This window comes from Ascaphus truei, unplaced genomic scaffold, assembly GCF_040206685.1.
Source record: "Ascaphus truei isolate aAscTru1 unplaced genomic scaffold, aAscTru1.hap1 HAP1_SCAFFOLD_1118, whole genome shotgun sequence".
Lineage (NCBI taxonomy): Eukaryota > Metazoa > Chordata > Amphibia > Anura > Ascaphidae > Ascaphus > Ascaphus truei.
This window is the reverse complement of record NW_027453984.1, coordinates 57,501-73,234: the sequence shown is the minus strand read 5'-3', so window position 1 is coordinate 73,234 and position 15,734 is coordinate 57,501. Positions and strand designations below refer to the sequence as shown.

The following is a 15,734-nucleotide window of genomic DNA, read 5'->3' as shown; positions in this document are numbered from 1 at the left end:
CACACATACCTAACCCTCCCCCCCTCACCTGCACGGGACACAGCGCTCACACATACCTAACCCTCCCCCCCTCACCTGCACGGGACACAGCGCTCACACATACCTAACCCTCCCCCCTCACCTGCACGGACACAGCGCTCACACATACCTAACCCTCCCCCCTCACCTGCACGGGACACAGCGCTCACACATACCTAACCCTCCCCCCTCACCTGCACGGGACACAGCGCTCACACATACCTAACCCTCCCCCCTCACCTGCACGGGACACAGCGCTCACACATACCTAACCCTCCCCCCTCACCTGCACGGGACACAGCGCTCACACATACCTAACCCTCCCCCCCTCACCTGCACGGGACACAGCGCTCACACATACCTAACCCTCCCCCCCTCACCTGCACGGGACACAGCGCTCACACATACCTAACCCTCCCCCCCTCACCTGCACGGGACACAGCGCTCACACATACCTAACCCTCCCCCCCTCACCTGCACGGGACACAGCGCTCACACATACCTAACCCTCCCCCCTCACCTGCACGGGACACAGCGCTCACACATACCTAACCCTCCCCCCCTCACCTGCACGGGACACAGCGCTCACACATACCTAACCCTCCCCCCCCTCACCTGCACGGGACACAGCGCTCACACATACCTAACCCTCCCCCCTCACCTGCACGGGACACAGCGCTCACACATACCTAACCCTCCCCCCTCACCTGCACGGGACACAGCGCTCACACATACCTAACCCTCCCCCCCTCACCTGCACGGGACACAGCGCTCACACATACCTAACCCTCCCCCCCCTCACCTGCACGGGACACAGCGCTCACACATACCTAACCCTCCCCCCTCACCTGCACGGGACACAGCGCTCACACATACCTAACCCTCCCCCCTCACCTGCACGGGACACAGCGCTCACACATACCTAACCCTCCCCCCTCACCTGCACGGGACACAGCGCTCACACATACCTAACCCTCCCCCCCTCACCTGCACGGGACACAGCGCTCACACATACCTAACCTCCCCCCCTCACCTGCACGGGACACAGCGCTCACACATACCTAACCCTCCCCCCTCACCTGCACGGGACACAGCGCTCACACATACCTAACCCTCCCCCCTCACCTGCACGGGACACAGCGCTCACACATACCTAACCCTCCCCCCCCTCACCTGCACGGGACACAGCGCTCACACATACCTAACCCTCCCCCCCTCACCTGCACGGGACACAGCGCTCACACATACCTAACCCTCCCCCCCTCACCTGCACGGGACACAGCGCTCACACATACCTAACCCTCCCCCCCCTCACCTGCACGGGACACAGCGCTCACACATACCTAACCCTCCCCCCCTCACCTGCACGGGACACAGCGCTCACACATACCTAACCCTCCCCCCCTCACCTGCACGGGACACAGCGCTCACACATACCTAACCCTCCCCCCTCACCTGCACGGGACACAGCGCTCACACATACCTAACCCTCCCCCCCCTCACCTGCACGGGACACAGCGCTCACACATACCTAACCCTCCCCCCCCTCACCTGCACGGGACACAGCGCTCACACATACCTAACCCTCCCCCCCCCTCACCTGCACGGGACACAGCGCTCACACATATACCTAACCCTCCCCCCCCCTCACCTGCACGGGACACAGCGCTCACACATACCTAACCCTCCCCCCCTCACCTGCACGGGACACAGCGCTCACACATACCTAACCCTCCCCCCTCACCTGCACGGGACACAGCGCTCACACATACCTAACCCTCCCCCCTCACCTGCACGGGACACAGCGCTCACACATACCTAACCCTCCCCCCTCACCTGCACGGGACACAGCGCTCACACATACCTAACCCTCCCCCCCCCCTCACCTGCACGGGACACAGCGCTCACACATACCTAACCCTCCCCCCTCACCTGCACGGGACACAGCGCTCACACATACCTAACCCTCCCCCCCCCTCACCTGCACGGGACACAGCGCTCACACATACCTAACCCTCCCCCCCTCACCTGCACGGGACACAGCGCTCACACATACCTAACCCTCCCCCCTCACCTGCACGGGACACAGCGCTCACACATACCTAACCCTCCCCCCCTCACCTGCACGGGACACAGCGCTCACACATACCTAACCCTCCCCCCTCACCTGCACGGGACACAGCGCTCACACATACCTAACCCTCCCCCCCTCACCTGCACGGGACACAGCGCTCACACATACCTAACCCTCCCCCCTCACCTGCACGGGACACAGCGCTCACACATACCTAACCCTCCCCCCCTCACCTGCACGGGAAACAGCGCTCACACATACCTAACCCTCCCCCCCTCACCTGCACGGGACACAGCGCTCACACATACCTAACCCTCCCCCCTCACCTGCACGGGACACAGCGTTCACACATACCTAACCCTCCCCCCCTCACCTGCACGGGACACAGCGCTCACACATACCTAACCCTCCCCCCCCTCACCTGCACGGGACACAGCGCTCACACATACCTAACCCTCCCCCCCTCACCTGCACGGGACACAGCGCTCACACATACCTAACCCTCCTCCCCCTCACCTGCACGGGACACAGCGCTCACACATACCTAACCCCCCCCCTCACCTGCACGGGACACAGCGCTCACACATACCTAACCCTCCCCCCCCTCACCTGCACGGGACACAGCGCTCACACATACCTAACCCTCCCCCCCTCACCTGCACGGGACACAGCACTCACACATACCTAACCCTCCCCCCCCCCTCACCTGCACGGGACACAGCGCTCACACATACCTAACCCTCCCCCCCTCACCTGCACGGGACACAGCGCTCACACATACCTAACCCTCCCCCCCCTCACCTGCACGGGACACAGCGCTCACACATACCTAACCCTCCCCCCCTCACCTGCACGGGACACAGCGCTCACACATACCTAACCCTCCCCCCTCACCTGCACGGGACACAGCGCTCACACATACCTAACCCTCCCCCCTCACCTGCACGGGACACAGCGCTCACACATACCTAACCCTCCCCCCTCACCTGCACGGGACACAGCGCTCACACATACCTAACCCTCCCCCCCTCACCTGCACGGGACACAGCGCTCACACATACCGAACCCTCCCCCCCTCACCTGCACGGGACACAGCGCTCACACATACCTAACCCTCCCCCCCCTCACCTGCACGGGACACAGCGCTCACACATACCTAACCCTCCCCCCCTCACCTGCACGGACACAGCGCTCACACATACCTAACCCTCCCCCCCCTCACCTGCACGGGACACAGCGCTCACACATACCTAACCCTCCCCCCTCACCTGCACGGGACACAGCGCTCACACATACCTAACCCTCCCCCCTCACCTGCACGGGACACAGCGCTCACACATACCTAACCCTCCCCCCTCACCTGCACGGGACACAGCGCTCACACATACCTAACCCTCCCCCCCTCACCTGCACGGGACACAGCGCTCACACATACCTAACCCCCCCCCCCCTCACCTGCACGGGACACAGCGCTCACACATACCTAACCCTCCCCCCTCACCTGCACGGGACACAGCGCTCACACATACCTAACCCTCCCCCCTCACCTGCACGGGACACAGCGCTCACACATACCTAACCCTCCCCCCTCACCTGCACGGGACACAGCGCTCACACATACCTAACCCTCCCCCCTCACCTGCACGGGACACAGCGCTAACACATACCTAACCCCCCCCCCTCACCTGCACGGGACACAGCGCTCACACATACCTAACCCTCCCCCTCACCTGCACGGGACAAAGCGCTCACACATACCTAACCCTCCCCCCCTCACCTGCACGGGACACAGCGCTCACACATACCTAACCCTCCCCCCTCACCTGCACGGGACACAGCGCTCACACATACCTAACCCTCCCCCCTCACCTGCACGGGACACAGCGCTCACACATACCTAACCCTCCCCCCCTCACCTGCACGGGACACAGCGCTCACACATACCTAACCCTCCCCCTCACCTGCACGGGACACAGCGCTCACACATACCTAACCCTCCCCCCCTCACCTGCACGGGACACAGCGCTCACACATACCTAACCCTCCCCCCTCACCTGCACGGGACACAGCGCTCACACATACCTAACCCTCCCCCCTCACCTGCACGGGACACAGCGCTCACACATACCTAACCCTCCCCCCTCACCTGCACGGGACACAGCGCTCACACATACCTAACCCTCCCCCCCTCACCTGCACGGGACACAGCGCTCACACATACCTAACCCTCCCCCCTCACCTGCACGGGACACAGCGCTCACACATACCTAACCCTCCCCCCCTCACCTGCACGGGACACAGCGCTCACACATACCTAACCCTCCCCCCTCACCTGCACGGGACACAGCGCTCACACATACCTAACCCTCCCCCCCTCACCTGCACGGGACACAGCGCTCACACATACCTAACCCTCCCCCCCTCACCTCCCCGCTCTCCTCTCCTCTCCCTCCCCCCCGCTCTCTCCTCTCCCCCCTCACCAGCCTGGAGAAGGGCTGCTTCCTGATGAGAAGTTCAGTTGTTTTCTGATATTTGCGAATCTCCAGCAGCGCGCGCGCTCCCGGGCGATACCGGCGCCTCCTCACCTCGCTCTCTCTCCTCCTCTCCACCACGCGCTCTCTACCCGGACCTGGAGGTGGGGGGGGGGGGGAGGGAGGCGGGGGGGGAGGGGGGGGAAGAGTGAGAAGGGCAGGCGGGGCAGGGAAAGAGAGGAGGGGGAGGGGAGAGGGAAAGAGAGGAGGGGGAGGGGAGAGGGAAAGAGAGGAGGGGAGGGGAGAGGGAAAGAGGAGAGGGGAGGAAGAGGAGAGGGGGAGGGAAAGAGGAGAGGGGAGGGAAAGAGGAGAGGGGGAGGGAAAGAGGAGAGGGGGAGGGAAAGAGGAGAGGGGGAGGGAAAGAGGAGAGGGGGAGGGAAAGAGGAGAGGGGGAGGGAAAGAGGAGAGGGGGAGGGAAAGAGGTTCAGAACATTGCATACAAAAGATCTGCAGAGCATCGCTTTGTCTCCCACCCCCGCAGAGCATCGCTTTGTCTCCCCCCGCAGAACATTGCTTCGTCTCTTCCCCCCGCAGAACATCGCTTCGTCTCCTCCTGCAGAGCATCGCTTTGTCTCCCCCGCAGAGCATCGCTTTGTCTCCCTCTCCCCGCAGAGCATCGCTTTGTCTCCCTCTCCCCGCAGAGCATCGCTTTGTCCTCCTCTCCCCGCAGAGCATCACTTCCTCTCCCTCATCCCAGAGCATCGCTTTGTCTCTCCCCCGCAGAGCATCACTTCCTCTCCCTCTCCCCGCAGAGCATCGCTTCGTCCCTTCCCCGCGTAGAGCATCGCTTCCTCCCCCCGCAGAGCATCGCTTCGTCTCCTTCTACATAGCATCGCTTTGTCTCCTCCCCCCGCAGAGCATCACTTCCTCTCCCTCATCCCAGAGCATCGCTTTGTCTCTCCCCGCAGAGCATCGCTTTGTCTCTCCCCCGCAGAGCATCGCTTTGTCTCTGCCCCCGCAGAGCATCGCTTTGTCTCTGCCCCGCAGAGCATCGCTTTGTCTCTGCCCCGCAGAGCATCGCTTTGTCTCTGCCCCGCAGAGCATCGCTTTGTCTCTCCCCCGCAGAGCATCGCTTTGTCTCCCCCCGCAGAGCATCGCTTTGTCTCTCCCCAGCAGAACATCACTTTGTCTCCCCCCGCAGAGCATCGCTTTGTCTCTCCCCCGCAGAACATCGCTTTGTCTCTTCCCCGCAGAGCATCGGAATGTATTAATATGTCTCACGTGCCAGTAAGTACTACTGAACTGAAGATATGAAGTTATTTACAGGGTATATGGAATTTTGGAATCTGTTCTGAAAACTGCAAACTCCCTCTGTTATGGTAATGAGCAGGAAGGACATCTTGCTAGAATTTACATAGCCTGGTGATCAAAAGCTAAATTGCCTAATTGTTTATGCTGGGCCCAGGGACAAAGGAACTGAGTTTTTAAGTGTGATACTTCGCACTAAACAATAGAAGCCCAAAAATCAGCTTCAAAGAGCTTCAAAGAGATTTTTTCTAGCCTTTTCGGCATCTAGGGTTAAGAGATGAGTTTGACATGGTATTTAAGTCAGAGTCAGCCCTTACTCAAATGTCTTCATGTATTGCCGTAATGTCTTCATCTGCAACTGAATTATGGAAGAAATGCCCATCCTGTATCCTGATGGCTTTCTTGTCCTAATCTTCAAGTAAGTGTCCATATTTTGCCTGTTATTTGTATATTTTGTGTGTTTACCTTTATCAAGGAATAAATTATATTTTATCATATCTAAGTCTCGTTCCAGTTCAACCAAGTTATATCTTATACTATATTAGTGAAAGCACTGTATGTTTGCCTGCCTGCCTGCATGCATGCCTGCCTGCCTGCTGGATGTCCGGTGTCCCTAGCGGCAATCTCATTGGTCCCTTGGCCCGCCCGCCCCCGCACACCTCTCATTGGCCTCACACACTCACACCACCCCCTTGGCCCGCCCCCCACACCTCTCATTGGCCTGAGGCGGAGTGACGGGCCAAAGGTCCAAAAAAATAAATAAAACACACACACACACACACACCTCTCTCCCCTCTCCAAATCACCTCTCCCCCCTCCCCAGCGGCATCACCTCTCCCCCTCCCCAAATCACCTCTCCCCCTCCCCAGCGGCATCACCTCTCCCCCTCCCCAAATCATCTCTCCCCCCTCCCCAGCGGCATCACCTCTCCCCCTCCCCGCTCCAAATCACCTCTCCCCGCTCCAAATCACCTCTCCCCGCTCCAAATCACCTCTCCCCGCTCCCCAGCGGCATCACCTCTTCCCCCTCCCAGCGGCATCACCTCTTCCCCCTCCCCAGCGGCATCACCTCTTCCCCCTCCCCAGCGGCATCACCTCTTCCCCCTCCCCAGCGGCATCACCTCTTCCCCCTCCCCAGCGGCATCACCTCTTCCCCTTCCCCAGCGGCATCACCTCTTCCCCCTCCCCGCTCCAAATCACCTTTCCCCCTCCCCAGCGGCATCACCTCTCCCCCTCCCCGCTCCAAATCACCTTTCCCCCTCCCCAGCGGCATCACCTCTCCCCCCTCACCGCTCCAAATCACCTCTCCCCCTCCCCGCTCCAAATCACCTCTCCCCGCTCCAAATCACCTCTCCCCGCTCCAAATCACCTCTCCCCGCTCCAAATCACCTCTCCCCCCTCCCCGCTCCAAATCACCTCGCTTCCCGCAGCTGCCACGCGGCGCGTAAGATGGCGGACCCCCTTCCTCCCTCGCGGCGCCGAGTCAGACGGTGGCGGCGCCCGGAAGTACAGGTAGTGTCGCTCCCCACCTCCGGCGCCAAACGGAACTGAGAAAGGGCGCATCAACTGAGGTGTGTGTGTGTGTGTGTGTGTGTGTGTGTCACTGTCCACTGCCCCCCCCTCCTATCCACTGCCCCCCCCTCCTGTCCACTGCCCCCCCCTCCTGTCCACTGCCCCCCCCCTCCTGTCCACTGCCCCCCCCCTCCTGTCCACTGCCCCCCCCCTCCTGTCCACTGCCCCCCCCCCTCCTGTCCACTGCCCCCCCCTCCTGTCCACTGCCCCCCCCTCCTGTCCACTGCCCCCTCCCTCCTGTCCACTGCCCCCTCCCTCCTGTCCACTGCCCCCCCCCCTCCTGTCCACTGCCCCCCCCCTCCTGTCCACTGCCCCCCCCCCTCCTGTCCACTGCCCCCCCCCTCCTGTCCACTGCCCCCCCCTCCTGTCCACTGCCCCCCCCTCCTGTCCACTGCCCCCCCTCCTGTCCACTGCCCCCCCCTCCTGTCCACTGCCCCCTCCCTCCTGTCCACTGCCCCCCCCTCCTGTCCACTGCCCCCCCCCTCCTGTCCACTGCCCCCCCCCCTCCTGTCCACTGCCCCCCCCTCCTGTCCACTGCCCCCCCCCTCCTGTCCACTGCCCCCCCCCCTCCTGTCCACTGCCCCCCCCTCCTGTCCACTGCCCCCCCCTCCTGTCCACTGCCCCCCTCCTGTCCACTGCCCCCCCCTCCTGTCCACTGCCCCCCCCCTCCTGTCCACTGCCCCCCCCCTCCTGTCCACTGCCCCCCCCCTCCTGTCCACTGCCCCCCCCCTCCTGTCCACTGCCCCCCCCCTCCTGTCCACTGCCCCCCCCCCTCCTGTCCACTGCCCCCCCTCCTGTCCACTGCCCCCCCCCCTCCTGTCCACTGCCCCCCCCTCCTGTCCACTGCCCCCCCCCTCCTGTCCACTGCCCCCCCTCCTGTCCACTGCCCCCCCCCTCCTGTCCACTGCCCCCCCCTCCTGTCCACTGCCCCCCCTCCTGTCCACTGCCCCCCCCTCCTGTCCACTGCCCCCCCCCTCCTGTCCACTGCCCCCCCCCTCCTGTCCACTGCCCCCCCCCCTCCTGTCCACTGCAGGAAATGCAGGGGAGGAATCCATGCCTTTGAGGCGCCCCCCCCCCTCCCTTTGACGCCCCCCCCCTCCCTTTGACGCCCCCCCCCTCCCTTTGACGCCCCCCCCCCTCCCTTTGTACGCCCCCCCCCCTCCCTTTGACGCCCCCCCCCTCCCTTTGACGCCCCCCCCCTCCCTTTGACGCCCCCCCCTCCCTTGACGCCCCCCCCCTCCCTTTGACGCCCCCCCCCTCCCTTTGACGCCCCCCCCTGCCTTTGACGCCCCCCCCTGCCTTTGACGCCCCGCGCGCACACACTGACTGACTGCCGCACGCACGCACACACTGACTGACGCGCACACAAAGCCTGACTGACGCACGCACACACTGACTGAGGCACACACTGACTGTGTGTGCGTCAGTCTGTGTGTGTTTGTGTTTCTGCCTCAGACTCACTGACGCGCGAGCAAAACACACAGTGACTGACGCACACACGCTACATGAAGCTGTAAAGGAGGGAGGGAGGGGGGGGACTGGATTGATGTGAATGGGGGACAAACAGAGAGAGGGGGGAGGAGAGAGAGGAACGGGAACATTACATCCCGGGCAACGCCGGGTCTCTCAGCTAGTATATATATATTTTGTGTATTATTAATAGCCTGTCACAAAGCTCCCGTCACAATCGCTTTGTCTCCCCCGGCAGAGCATCGCTTTGTCTCTCCCCCGCAGAACATCGCTTTGTCTCCCCCCGCAGAGCATCACTTTGTCTCCCCCATAGAGCATCGCTTTGTCTCTTCCCCCGCAGAGCATCGCTTTGTCTCCCCCGCAGAGAATCGCTTCCTCTCCTCATCCCAGAGCATCGCTTTGTCTCCCCCCGCAGAGCATCGCTTCGTCTCTTCCCCCCGCAGAGCATCGTCTCGTCTCCCCCCGCCGCAGAGCATCGCTTTGTCTCTTCCCCCCGCAGAGCATCGCTTTGTCTCTTCCCCCCGCAGAGCATCGCTTTGTCTCCCTCTCCCCGCAGAGCATCGCTTTGTGTCACCCCGCAGAGCATCGTCTCGTCTCCTCCCCCGCAGAGCATCGCTTTGTCTCCCCCCGCAGAGCATCGTCTCGTCTCCTCCCCCGCAGAGCATCGCTTTGTGTCACCCCGCAGAGCATCGTCTCGTCTCCTCCCCCCGCAGAGCATCGCTTTGTCTCCCCCCGCAGAGCATCGCTTTGTGTCACCCCGCCAAGCATCGCTTTGTCTCCCCACGCAGAGCATCGCTTTGTGTCACCCCGCAGAGCATCGTCTCGTCTCCTCCCCCCGCAGAGCATCGCTTTGTCTCCCCCCGCAGAGCATCGCTTTGTCTCCCCCCGCAGAGCATCGCTTTGTCTCCCCCCGCAGAGCATCGCTTTGTGTCACCCCGCAGAGCATCGTCTCGTCTCCTCCCCCCGCAGAGCATCGCTTTGTCTCCCCCGCAGAGCATCGCTTTGTCTCCCCCCGCAGAGCATCGCTTTGTCTCCCCCCGCAGAGCATCGCTTTGTGTCACCACGCAGAGCATCGTCTCGTCTCCTCCCCCGCAGAGCATCGGCTCGTCTCCTCCCCCCGCAGAGCATCGCCTCGTCTCCTCCCCCCGCAGAGCGTCCCTACTTACTAGTGCTGGGCATGGGCGCTCTCGGGGGTGTCACTTTCCTGGGGGGCGAGATTTCCTGCGGTGCGGAGGGGCAGGCGATCTCATGGCGACGAGAAGAGCCCGTCCGTGAGTGAGAGAAAGGAGATCTGAGGGAGGCAGAGACGTGTATGTGTAATAATATGTCACACACACGCGCACATATACACACACACACACACACACATATATATATACACACACACACACACACACATATAAATATACACACACACACACACATATATATACACACACACACACATATATATATACACACACACACACACACACACACACGCACACGCACACACGCACACACACACACGCACACACGCACACACGCACACACACACACGCGCACACACGCACACACGCACACACACGACTCCCATAGCCAATAAAAAGCCAGCTTCGCTGTGGCAGTGACACCCCTACCACATGACTCCGTGAGCCAATAGAAAAGAAAGCTGGCTCTGTGTCCGTGTCCAATAAAAACCTCCCGATGTCGGCTTGGACCCCGCCCCCCGATGACGCCGAGCAGGTGAAACGTACGTCGGCTCATCGGAGAGGCGCGTGCGGTGGCAAGTCGGCGGGGAACAGGGGAAGGAACACGCGCCCCCACTGCCCGGCCAGTCACGGGGACACGTGACCAGCACGTCTTTTGCTAGTCATATATAATCCTCCATGATGGGGGGGGGGGGGGGGGCAGCCATTTTTGGGGGATTCCAATATTATATTCACATTTATACCCTCCGATGCGTGGAGGAGGGTTATCACACCCCCCTTTAGGAGGCATCTCCCCTTGCAATGTCTATATATCACAACAAGAGACACAGCGCAGCAGGCGTGACGGGCAAATAGTGTCATATAAAGAGACACACAAACATATAGCACAGACTTACAATAGGTAAAAGCAGGTCCCGCGATGTCCCGGGGAGGGCCGAGAAGGTCCGGTGGCCCCGCGATGTCCCGGGGAGGGCCGAGAAGGTCCGGTGGCCCTTGCGATGTCCCGGGGAGGGCCGAGAAGGTCCGGTGGCCCCGCGATGTCCCGGGGGAGGGCCGAGAAGGTCCGGTGGCCCCGCGATGTCCCGGGGAGGGCCGAGAAGGTCCGGTGGCCCCGCGATGTCCCGGGGAGGGCCGAGAAGGTCCGGTGGCCCCGCGATGTCCCGGGGAGAGCCGAGAAGGTCCGGTGGCCCCGCGATGTCCCGGGGAGGGCCGAGAAGGTCCGGTGGCCCCGCGATGTCCCGGGGAGAGCAGAGAAGGTCCGGTGGCCCCGCGATGTCCCGGGGAGGGCCGAGAAGGTCCGGTGGCCCCGCGATGTCCCGGGGAGGGCCGAGAAGGTCCGGTGGCCCCGCGATGTCCCGGGGAGGGCCGAGAAGGTCCGGTGGCCCCGCGATGTCCCGGGGAGGGCCGAGAAGGTCCGGTGGCCCCGCGATGTCCCGGGGAGGGCCGAGAAGGTCCGGTGGCCCCGCGATGTCCCTCGGTGGCCCCGCGATGTCCGGGGAGGGCCGAGAAGGTCCGGTGGCCCCGCGATGTCCCGGGGAGGGCCGAGAAGGTCCGGTGGCCCCGCGATGTCCCGGGGAGGGCTGAGAAGGTCCGGTGGCCCCGCGATGTCCCGGGGAGGGCCGAGAAGGTCCGGTGGCCCTTGCGATGTCCCGGGGAGGGCCGAGAAGGTCCGGTGGCCCCGCGATGTCCCGGGGAGGGCCGAGAAGGTCCGGTGGCCCTTGCGATGTCCCGGGGAGGGACGAGAAGGTCCGGTGGCCCCGCGATGTCCCGGGGAGGGCTGAGAAGGTCCGGTGGCCCCGCGATGTCCCGGGGAGGGACGAGAAGGTCCGGTGAGGGTGTGATTCTGCTAGGACCCGATGCACCCAGTTCCCGGACTCAGAACTCGCATCCCTTAGATCCGTGGGGGCCACATGCGACGACGCACCTGTGTGGGGACGTGCAAACAAAGTGATGAGACCGCAACGCGTTTCGCACGTACAACGTGCTTTTCAGGGGGCAACGTCACCGGGGCTCTTATATTTATACTCATATCCTGCGAGTCGCCAATTACTCAGAGCCGCATCCATTAGGCGCCAACGTAAATAACACACACACACACACACACACACAGAACAAACAGTATAATAATAATAATAATAATGAGGTGCATCTAACCAGAGGAGAACATGAACCCCATTAGGTCCGAAACGTCGTGAATATATATCATCGATAAACGGGAAAACTTAAAGTGAAACAATTGAACTTCAGCGTGTGCTAAATTAGAAGTATAATTAGTAGATCACGTGGCTGCAGGGGGAGGAAGATATGGCGTCAGATCCGCTGAAATGAGTTATATATAATAACAGACAAGGGCAAAGTCTGGATTAGCGTCGGAGGGTCACTCCTGAGAGGGGCTGTGGTGGAGGAGCCCCCCGGTAACACTCGTGGTGGTCCGCCGGTGAGCGAGCCCAAATCTTTAGTGATTGAACTGCCAGCGAGATAGTGCTCACGTACCCTTGAAAAAGCCGCCAAAGCGAAACGCACATCGGGAAGTGCGCTGGGATAACCCCAGCAGCGTCGCCGGTCCTAACAGGGACACACACGGCGGTTAGCCGGGCACCTCTCTGCAGGACGTGGCAGTGACCGCGACAGAGCGCGGTGACGGAGCTTACACTCACCCCCTCACTCACTGACTGGCAGCTGCTGCATTTACCAACAGTCACTGACACCAATTTAGTCCACTGTGCAAGGGTGTGAGTGTGTGTGACAGGGGTGTGAGTGTATGAGTGAGTATGTGACAGGGGTGTGAGCGAGTATGTGAGTGTGCACTTAGAATAAGGAGAGAGAGAGAGATAGTTTGAGTGAGTGTGTGACAGGGGTAGGAGTGAGTGTGTGACAGGGGTAGGAGTGTGTGACAGGGGTAGGAGTGAGTGTGTGACAGGGGTAGGAGTGAGTGTGTGACAGGGGTATGAGTGAGTGTGTGACAGGGGTATGAGTGAGTGTGTGACAGGGGTATGAGTGAGAGTGTGACAGGGGTAGGGGTGAGTGTGTGACAGGGGTAGGAGTGAGTGTGTGACAGGGGTATGAGTGAGAGTGTGACAGGGGTAGGAGTGAGTGTGTTATAGGGGTAGGAGTGAGTGTGTTATAGGGGTAGGGAGTGAGTGTGTGACAGGGGTATGAGTGAGTGTGTGACAGGGGTATGAGTGAGGAGTGTGACAGGGGTATGAGTGAGAGTGTGACAGGGGTATGAGTGAGTGTGTGACAGGGGTATGAGTGAGAGTGTGACAGGGGTAGGAGTGAGTGTGTGACAGGGGTATGAGTGAGTGTGTGACAGGGGTATGAGTGAGTGTGTGACAGGGGTATGAGTGAGAGTGTGACAGGGGTAGGGGTGAGTGTGTGACAGGGGTAGGAGTGAGTGTGTGACAGGGGTATGAGTGAGAGTGTGACAGGGGTAGGAGTGAGTGTGTTATAGGGGTAGGAGTGAGTGTGTTATAGGGGTAGGAGTGAGTGTGTGACAGGGGTATGAGTGAGTGTGTGACAGGGGTATGAGTGAGAGTGTGACAGGGGTATGAGTGAGAGTGTGACAGGGGTATGAGTGAGTGTGTGACAGGGGTATGAGTGAGAGTGTGACAGGGGTATGAGTGAGTGTGTGACAGGGGTATGAGTGAGAGTGTGACAGGGGTAGGAGTGAGTGTGTGACAGGGGTGAGTGAGAGTGTGACAGGGGTAGGAGTGAGTGTGTTATAGGGGTAGGAGTGAGTGTGTGACAGGGGTATGAGTGAGAGTGTGACAGGGGTATGAGTGAGTGTGTGACAGGGGTATGAGTGAGTGTGTGACAGGGGTATGAGTGAGAGTGTGACAGGGTATGAGTGAGTGTGTGACAGGGGTATGAGTGAGAGTGTGACAGGGGTATGAGTGAGTGTGTGACAGGGGTATGAGTGAGTGTGTGACAGGGGTATGAGTGAGTGTGTGACAGGGGTATGAGTGAGTGTGTGACAGGGGTATGAGTGAGAGTGTGACAGGGGTATGAGTGAGTGTGTGACAGGGGTATGAGTGAGAGTGTGACAGGGGTATAAGTGAGTGTGTGACAGGGGTATGAGTGAGTGTGTGACAGGGGTATGAGTGAGAGTGTGACAGGGGTATGAGTGAGTGTGTGACAGGGGTATGAGTGAGTGTGTGACAGGGGTATGAGTGAGAGTTAGGCCGAGTCCCCTCTGCCGCTGAACGCGTGGTGCTTGGCGAAGTTGCTTCTGGCTAAGTCACTTTTTATGTCCCCGCTCACGCGGAGCGGGCCGCGCTCGTGCACGGACACTCACCCACGTTTGGCGCTTGCATAAACAAAAAAAATCTGACTTTGAAGCGCGCTCAGCTTGCCCGCAACGACCCCCCCCCCCGCGCGCTTGGGAAATAGTGCGGACGCCGGCGCGCATGCTTGGAGAGTGGGTGATGTCACCGCTGATCGCGCTCAGCGGCACAGGGGACTCAGCCTGAGTGTGCACTTAGAATAAGAACACTGTGTGTGACAGGGGTGTGAGTGTGTGTGACAGGGTGTGTGTGTGTGTGACAGGGGGTGTGTGTGTGTGTGTGTGTGACAGGGGTGTGAGTTTGTGTGACAGGGGGTGTGAGTGTGTGTCAGGGGGTTTGAGTGTGTGTGTGAGTGTGTGAGTGTGAGTGAGTGTGTGTGAGCACTTAGACAAACACAGGATTATCTCTCATTTTCTCGATAGATATATATATGGTGAAAGGCGGGTGCAGACCTGTCTGAGATGTGAATGTGCTCACAAGTTATATTTTTATTGGCTATATACACAGGGGTGTGAGTGAGTGTGTGTGACAGGGGTATGAGTATGTGTGAGTGCGCACTTACAATAAGCACACACAGGATTATCTCCACTCACTGTTTCTCTCAGTGTGTGTGTTGTGTGTGTGTGTGTGTGTGTGTGTGTGTGTGTGTGTGTGTGTGTGTGTATATATATATATACAAGTGGTCGACAAATCACCAAAAAATCTACTCGCCACCTAGTACCACACGTGTGCTGCTTGGGCCAATAGGAGCTCGCCACGATGTTAAATCCACTCGCCCGGGGGCGAGCAAATGTATAGGTTTGTCGAACACTGTGTGTGTGTGTGTGTGTGTGTGTGTGTGTGTGTGTGTGTGTGTGTGTGTGTGTGTGTGTGTGTGTGTGTGTGTGTGTATATATATATATATATATATATATATATATATATATATATATATATCTTAAGCTCATTTGCATGTCATTTCCCAGAATCCCTTGCTGCAGTGGAAGTGCAGCTCCTTGTGTCCTCCATGATTCTGCTATGTGTCAGACGTGAGGTGATGTATGACTAGAGCAGGAGGCCTTGGAAGTGTGATCTGTGCTTTCTAGGCGGTGCTACACTTTGGTCCTGTCATGTGCTGAAGCTTTGCCACTTGAGACTCCCCCAGAGATTGGCTGGGATTAGCCATTATATGACGTGATTTGACCACTCGCCATAGCCACTTCATTTCTTATCCTTGCCTGTGTATTTACAATCACCGCTCACCGTGTCAGTTACACTTGAGTGCATTGTCTGTTTGACGTGACACGGTTATTTCCTGCGTGGATCTCACGGTTGGAGAGTTGTGTGTAAGTATTACGTGGTGTGTGTGT

At 60.1% G+C, this 15,734-nt stretch overlaps 1 long non-coding RNA gene across 3 annotated transcripts in view; it reads right to left on the bottom strand.

Moving 5' to 3' along the window:
* Window positions 1–4,570: 4,570 nt before the first annotated feature.
* The window catches only part of LOC142475232 (uncharacterized), a 16,139-nt gene continuing 4,975 nt past the window's right edge, over window positions 4,571–15,734 (bottom strand). For 2 of the 3 annotated variants that reach the window (XR_012790810.1, XR_012790809.1), the window contains exons 2-3: window positions 10,079–10,203; window positions 4,571–4,721 (exon numbers count right to left, since the gene is read on the bottom strand). This is a non-coding gene — a long non-coding RNA (uncharacterized LOC142475232). Of the gene's footprint in view, window positions 4,722–10,078; window positions 10,204–10,998; window positions 11,571–15,734 lie in introns of those variants that run through there. The other variant, XR_012790808.1, reaches the window with a different exon arrangement.